An 8544-nucleotide genomic window follows, 5' to 3' on the forward strand; every position below is an offset into this window, starting at 1 on the left:
TTTATATTTATTAAACTTCTACAAATTAGTGGAATTGCGTGACATGTTCGCCGCTTTGTTTGCTAAACTTGCCACTGAAACCATTCGTACATTCAAAATTCCCGCATATGCCGCTGTCATCTTCATCATTGACGTCAGTTCGCGGTCAGTAGCGCCGTTGTTAATTTGCTGCGTTGCGTTGTGCTGCTTTATAGATCTGTTATTATAAGCGCGGCTTTGTTCAGTCTGTGGACGAAAGTGGTATGGAAGTTAAGCAATTCGAAAGATGAGGGAAGCGCCTGAAGCTCTTCTGGAACGCTGGAATGCCGTACTGCGCCGACCTTGGATCAAAGAAGGCTTAGTGTGATTTCCTACGAAGGTACATAAAGTACACTGCTTGGAACTTACTTCTAGGACAATGTAGCATGATCACATAAAATGCGTTCGCAGGAGAGTGGGAGCAGTAAGCACGAGGCGATGGCTTCCACAAGTGCGCTGTTCTCGCGCTTTCGGGAGCCTATACACCACACAGCTGCCGGAGCCCTCAACTCGCGCGGCTAATTCCCTCTAGTCTGCTAAGTTGTGGGACAGAGTATTTTCGCGTCTTGTTAATTTTTGAGGCATCGCTAGGTTCACTGTTCTTATAAGGAGCGTCAACGCGCGAAAGGCAGAACATCGGAAGCACGTGTTGTTTGCAGTAGTTCGCAAAGGAATCTTTGCTTTGGCAGAATTAGCGGCATGGCCCTCAGGATAATCAGTGGGGCAGCAGCCTCTGCTGAGAAGACACCCATACAACACATAATCTGGGTCCCAGGCCACGCAGGCGTAGCGGGGAACGAAAGAGCAGACAGCCTAGCTCGAGGGCTTACATACTGAGCAGGCATGTCAGATGTTCTGGAGCTTCAGCTACTAGCATGCGAGGGGGGATACACAGAAACATTACAACTATACAGGGGGACTAGATTCAAGTACCCACCACCACACAAAGCCCTCACGAGGGAGGAAGCAGTCGGCTGGCGTAGGCTACAAACAAACTCCTTCCCCAACTTGTACATCTATAACAAGATGTCACCAACACAATACAGAGCAAACTGCCCCTGGTGCGGCGACACACCCACACTATACCACATCACATGGGAGTGCGAACGAAATAAAGCATTCCACCAACACGAATTCCCGAGTGCGGAGCAATGGGAGAGCCGGCTCACCAGCAGCGAGCTCGCGGCCCAAAGGGCCTTAGTGCGGCACGCTACTGATGCAGCGCGACTCAGTGGAGCCCTGGACTAGGGGCCCAACCTTGCTGAAGAGAAGCCTCAAGTCGCCGGCGCCACGAAAGACGACGGAGGCTTCGAATCCGCGAATCTCTTAAAAGATCTCAATAAAAGTTTTCTACTACTACTACTACTTGCTGCTTTCTGCGCACAGTCGCGTACAATGCTGCGCAGGTTAGTGCCTTAAGACCATGGTTTCATGCTTGTAAATTATAAAATTACGAGAGTGAATAAAACAGATACATTGTCAAATATGCTGTGGAAAATTGAGAGCTGTCATTGCCTTATACTTATTGAGGTGTTTTTTTAAAGTGCATTGTCTGTTATACTTGCCGCACTAAACATTTCTGTTAATTGGTTCCAGAGGTTTTTACTTAGGCTACTGCATTCTGGCATTTGTTTCACATGACTATGTTTGTCGCTTTTTTTTTCAGAAATCCTGCGGGTGGGAAGGTTATGGATGTGTGTCCCAAGCTTGTCACATTTAAGAGTCAGATTGAAAAATTTCCGAATATAACGCAGTACTCTGCTGATGTACATCGACCACATTAAAATATGCCTGCTATGCATTAAATTGTTTCCATTTTATTGCATCGCGGGAGTGAAAAAAGTACGCATGCATCATATATGCAAATATCGTAGAAATATCCGGCAACGGACGTCCTCAACTGGACGTCCAACGGCGGGAGATACGTATACCTTTCGCTTCCTATTGAACGCCGACGGACGTCCGCCGGCTGTTTGTGGATGTTCACCGGACGTCCGCAGCATCCGAAATGTACCTCCGTTGACCGTCGGAAGGATATCGGTGGTTGCTTGGGCGACAGCGTACGTTAAAGGCCCCGTTACCCAGGAAATCCGGCGATGGCTGTGTCGGCGTTGTGAGCGAAAAATCACGAGCATGAATCTGGCAGGAAATGTCCAGAGAGAAACCTAGGAGTCAGGTGTGCCACCTATGTCACGTGACCTTGCGGCTTCATCAAAACTGTTCCAGCGCCGCGTTGGGCGGCTTTAAGTGTTTGGGTTCGCCTGTGATGTGTGTGAAAGTACGACTATCACCACACATTTGCGTGTAGTATAGGGTGAATTCGGTGTAGATGGTGTAGACTGGGGAAAGTGAGTGTTTGGATGGGTCACACACACACACAGACATATGCGCCCAGACTTTTCACAAGCTGCGTGTATGACTCGAGTAATTAGGAAATTTTAAGCCGAAAGCCTTTAAAGCGTGTCGCACGCGTTTAACTCGGGAACTAAAAAAGGTAGAAAAAAAACAATGGTTGCTTCAGGTAGAGGCGGAACAAATGAACTTATAAACCAAGTTTGATGACTGTAGAATAATTAGTTAATTATGGGCAAAACTGTCGAAATTGCGTCGATATAGCAATGGAAACGGTGTGACGTCACATCCATCGGAAGTCGTCACGGCATAGTGAAAATTGTCACAGAATGGTCGGGAAAACGTCGGGTTTGTGTCGAATTAGATAGAAATCTGTAATTAAGCGTAATAAACACTTAAGATCGCCGAAAGATGTATAATTTGGGTATCGATATAGCCACGGGAACGGCATGACGTCACATCCACCGAAAGTCGTCACGGCATAGTGTCCTCTGCTTTCGCCTCTCAACATTTTAGTTGCCAAAGTGTCCTCGCGATTTTTAAGAGGGCTCTCGTTCCACATAATGCCGAAGCTGAGTCACACTAAGATCCAAGTGCATGCGCCAGGCTGTGAACGACTGCAGATGCACATTAAGTGTTCAAGGTTTTTTTCTTGTACACCGCATGTTGAACGCGGTTGATTACTGCAGTGACTGATTTTGTATTGACGGGAATTTGTGTATGCTACATCAAAACGCGTTTCAGCAGTCATGCAGGCATTGCGCAATCAGGGTGTAGAACAGTCTTATGTGAAGGTATCTGTAACGACTGCACAGCTATATACCATATTCCTAAAAAATCAGCAATAAAGTTCCAATACAAGGGTGTCAGGCAGGGAGACAAGATCTCGCCATGCAATTCACTGCCTGTTCACAGGAGGTGTTCAGAGGCCTGGATTGTAGCAGTTGCGGATAAGAGTTAATGGAGAACACCTGAGTAATTTGCGATTCGCTGATGACATTGCTTTGCTATGATCAATTAGTTAGACAGGCAGAGCAGAACGGTAGTTCTTAAAATTCGTATGCATAAAACCAAAGTAATGTTCAACAGTCTTGCAAGAGAACAGCAGTTCACAATAGGTAGGTACTGGCCCCTGATCCGGATCATGAAAGGGAAATAACTACAAGAATAAGAATGGGGTGGAGTGCATATATGAGAGGTTCTCTCGGATCATGAATGGCAGTTTACCAATATATCCCTCAAGAGAAAAGCATAGAATAGCTGTATCTTACCGGTACTCACCTATGGGGCAGAAACGTGGAAGCTAACGAAAAGGGTTCAGCTTAAGTTAAGGACAAAGCAGCGAGCTATGGAAAGAACAATGAGAGATGTAACGTTAAGAGATCGGAAGAGGGTGGAGTGGGTGAGGGGACAAACGTGGGTTAATGACATACTAGTTGAAATCAAGAGGAAGGAATGGGCTTGGGCAGAGCATGTAATGCGAAGGCAAGATAACCGCTGGTCCTTGGTAACAGATTGGATTCCAAGAGAAGGGAAGCGTAGCAGGGGGCGGCATAAAGTTAGGTGGGCGGATGAGGTTAAGAAGTTTGCGGGGATACAGTGGCCGCAGCTGGCAAAGAGCGGGGCTAATTGGAGAGACATGGGAAAGGCATTGCAGTGGGCGTGTCAGGATGATGATGATTATGGTGAAGGCATCAAGACTAATACAGCGGAGACAAATGTGGACACGCCTATTAAGATAACGCAGCATGCATGCGGTAGCCACAAGTGGGGTCGATGCATTGGAGGAAGCCGCCTTGAAGGTCCGGGTCACACCAAATGCTGTGTTGCGAGCTCTATAGCCTCCAGCAGCTACAAGTCTCGCTCCATCCCTCTGAAAGAAAGTAATGTGATTTTCGCATCGGGTGAACCATCGCGAGCAGCTCTTGATGCGCCGTCAGCGTGGGCATGGCCTGCAATGATGCAGCGAACAGGCAACTACTGCAGCAAACTCCTCGTGAGGGACTGCAAATGCACTCCTGAGGGCAGAAAGAGGGGCAAGGTCTGAAAGTCAGCATTCGTGTTGTCTAGTTCTTCGTTCGTCCTTGTTTCCCGCTCTGTTATGAATGCACTCTACTCCATTCTATATTCTCCTAGCTATTTCCGCCTCATGGTCCGGATCTGCGAGATATATTCCCTTCCCACTTTCAATGCCTATAGCCGCCTATCGTAAACTTTTGACCTTTTTTTTCAAAAATGTTGAACATTAGGTTAGTTTTCGTCATATTATTTCTTAGTCCAATCGGTCTGCTTTTAGTGTTTACATCCTCCATTCCGTGAATAACTTTGCACGGCTGACAATGCTTAGAATGAAAAGCAATACGTTCATGGTATATCCCAGCTATACTTAATGAGCTCTACGTAATGGCATATTTGCCTTAAACTCTAAAAGTTAACTCCGAGCACTGGCCAATCTGCCACTTGACCATGGCTAAATAATAGCATGAAATATGTGCTAACCATCATGAGAAATTTTACTTAAGGTGATGTCGTATTCATGGTTCAACACTGTAATGAAGCCGCCGCGTTGGCTGAGTGGTTATGGCGCTCGGCAGCTGATCCGAAAGACGCAGGTTCGATCCCGGTCGCGGCGGTCGAATTTCGATAGAGGCGAAATTCTAGAGGCCCGTGTACTGTGCGATGTCAGTGCACTGTTAAAGAACCCCATGTGGTCGAAATTTCCGGAACCATTCACTACTGCGTTCCTCATAGCCTGAGTCGCTTTGGGTCGTTAGACCCTCATAAACGATAAATCAACACTGCAATGATTATAATGTCCTCTTTTCCGGTTAGTTTCGCGCTGCGTATGCACCGCTGTTGCCGTGCGCTCCCGCACAAGCCAACGAATGGGTTAGGCATGCCCGCATCTCTGTTATGACTGAATTGAACAAAAACTGTTGCAGTGCACTCCGCGTACAATCTGGAACTCTTTCCGACTGCCGTTCGCCGCACAGCTGGCTGCGGCATTTGCAGCGTCGGCGGCCTCGGTACCATGCCTCTTCATCCGGTTAAATTCCTTTGCGGAGCGTCAGGCGTGATGATGTGGCCTTCGCCTTCTCTGGCTGCCTCACATGTTTGCCTCGCTGCTTCGTTGTGCGATCACTGCCTGGAAACACGACGGGTTAATGCGCCAAGATCGCCGTCAGAAGCACTGTCCGTTTCAGGCAACAAAACGCAGTCTATTTGAAGAACACGCTTGAACATACGGGCGGTCGGGTTGCAATGAACTCCATTGACGTCCAAAAAACGGAGCAGCGAGGCAAATATGACGCATTCAGAGAACGTGAAGGCCGCATCATCGCGCTTGACGTCCTGCAAAGGTATACAGACTAATGAAAATTCTCTGCCTCTCCCGTAACCGAGAGAAGAGTAAGCATGAAATGTTTACGGGCATAACACATTGGTTGTAGACGGTGCTAGTCAAAATCTTAAAATGGGTCTAGTGTTCACCACACCACACCACACATACTCTGCACTGGCCCATGTGGAAGCAATCGTTTCCTGTGAGTGTCTGGGGAATCTCTTCCGCCCTGCCTCGTCAGCTGTATCCGGTTTCTGTTTCATCAGGCTCCATTGCTCGGCTTAAGCAGCTGTGACGGTGGCGGCATTGAAATGCAGGACGATGCAGAAGCGTACGCGGACACGACGAGACGCAGGCCTGACATGAATGTATATGCAGCGCGTTCGAATACTCCGCGAGCGTGTATACATCTGCCTGCCAAAGGGGGAAACGTCATGAGCTGAAGGCCCAGCGGCCGGTCTTTTACATGCGTGAGGGACTTTAGTGAGTGTGGAACCGCAGCGCCATCATAGGGGACGGCGCGGAAGCAGTTTTTCCGCCCAAAGCCCTTTTCGCCCTGGAGCTCCCCTCTTGCTCTAAGCGGCCCTCTCTCAAAGCCCCTAACAGATCACGCATAATAACAAAGTGTATCGTGGCATGTATGTGCTTTTTGCACGCGTTACTAGAAATCAGAAATTATAATTCGGCGCATTATCAAATGTTCAGCTCGAGTGATATCTCGGTGAACATTGAGAAGACATTGGAAGCAGTTATTTTTTTTTTTGTAACTCGTTTGGAGAGCTACTGGCGCTGTATGCCGGTCCTGTAGGAGGGCTTGAGAGTCTTGTAATCTCGTACGGTGCCCGGATCAAGACCTACTGAACTACAGATCTGCACAAGTGGCCCTGCTCCAGCGCGCATGTTCTAGTTCATGCCTTTTGCCGCTAGGATAGAAACATTACGGGCGGCGTGGCACTAATATACACCTGTTAAGAAAATGGCCTCCTCCATTGTTTTACTTCAAACAAGGCAGTTTTATCGTTTGTCCATGTGGTTATTATCATCCATTTATCTATGCTAGGCCAGGTGGTGCCGACAAAAAGGAAGATGTTTTTTATACTCTTCCAGAGCGAAATAAGTTGTTATTATGGCTATTTTCATTGCTGATGTCAAGATAGCAGAGAAAGACAAAACAAAAGTATTAAATAGCGTGCACAAAATGGCAAACGATGACGATAATCATAGCAGACGAACAGGTCAACCGAGCGCCCTCAACGGCCAAAAAGCTAACGAAAGTTGGCGCACGCTGCTCCATAGGACCCTGCCAAGTGTGCAGGTCTGTAGTTCAGTTGGTCTTGGCCCGGATGCCCTCGTTTCAGCTCCCGGATGTATGGAATTCAGTGCCCGGATGAGTGGCTCTCGGTCTCGGCGTGACGTCACCACACTGCCGACAACGGGAGCTAAAAGCATTTCATGCTTAAAAACAACAGCCGCAGTTGTGGGTTCAAATCCTAGGGAAGGACGAACCCGACTTTATCAGGAACAAGTGTTGGCAGTCAGTAGCGCAATGTCAGCAGTGCGACATTGGTGCGCAGCTTTACATAGCTGACGGTGCTCAAGTGTAATGTTCAGGTGTCCGTCGAATGCATTTCTGTGAAGGTTTGCTTTGCGGGTCGTACTCCGGGACAACGCTAGAATATTTAAGACTGCGTGGTTGTATCTGAAGGTGCGAACAGCAGGTTATGAGCACGGTGACTCTTAATTGTGCAAGGAGCCCTACGCCGTCTCATTCCCTAAAGCCCCTGAGTAGAGAACGGCCTCGCCCAGGAGGGGCGAACGTTCACTTTCGCGCACAACCTCACACTTTCTCTCACTTGTGGACACGCCCCTGTCACGAGTTCGAGCTTGAGTTTGAGGAGAACGCCGTCGAGGTCGCGTAGGCTGCGGTAGGTCATCACGTGTTGTTCCACGGCCACCTGGTGATCGACACGTATTGCTGAAGCCTGTGCTTCAATCACCCGGCTTGTGAGGCAGGCACGCAGGAGGGAAACAACCCAGCAAACCAAAAACAGAGACGTCTAGCTAGACGTCTCTGAGAGGTTTTTGGTTTGCTGGGAACGGAAACAATACCTTTGTCCCCAGACAAGGTCGCAGCAATGTAAACGACTTGATGTAAACGACTGAAACTGCAGATTAAGTGTCCAAGTTATGCGTTACAGCTCATTCCGAGCACTGTGGATTACTTCGTCTTGCAACAACGACTCGCAGGCGCAGGAAAACTTGCTGTGATTGAGCTAGTTCGTCCCGTCGTGTTCTTTGTGTTACATGCCTCGTCCCGGTCCCCTGACTCGCAACGCTCTGTTCTGAGCTGCCGGAGGGCCGCGTGCAGGGCTTTTAATGCGATAAAGTTAAAGGCTCCGTTGTTCAGAAAATCCGACGTCGTCGTTGTGAACTAAAAATCACGAGCATGGCTCTGGCAAGTGGCGCCCAGGGAGCAACCATCATCATCATCATCATCATCAGGAAGCAGGTAGGTCACGTGACCTTGCGGCGTCGTCAGCTCCCGTACCAATCCTTAATTACAGTAATTTCAAAGATGGCTGGTTCCGTTCTTCGGAAAGGGTCACAACCCTTCCAAACGTGGCAGTTTAACTTAATTTAAGCAGGAGGTGACGATGCAGAATACCAAGAAATATATTTGCACCGTTTACAAGATTGAAAACTGCAAGTTACCGAAATGTCGACACTGAGTCAAATAACTGTAACCTAAAGCAAGCGATCCCACACAGAGAAATAAACGCAGGGGTCCTTACTCGTTGATTAAGGAATGCACTGTGAAGGTACAAGATAATTAG

This window comes from Amblyomma mixtum, chromosome 8 (assembly GCF_055824585.1).
Source record: "Amblyomma mixtum isolate Tamu chromosome 8, ASM5582458v1, whole genome shotgun sequence".
NCBI lineage: Eukaryota > Metazoa > Arthropoda > Arachnida > Ixodida > Ixodidae > Amblyomma > Amblyomma mixtum.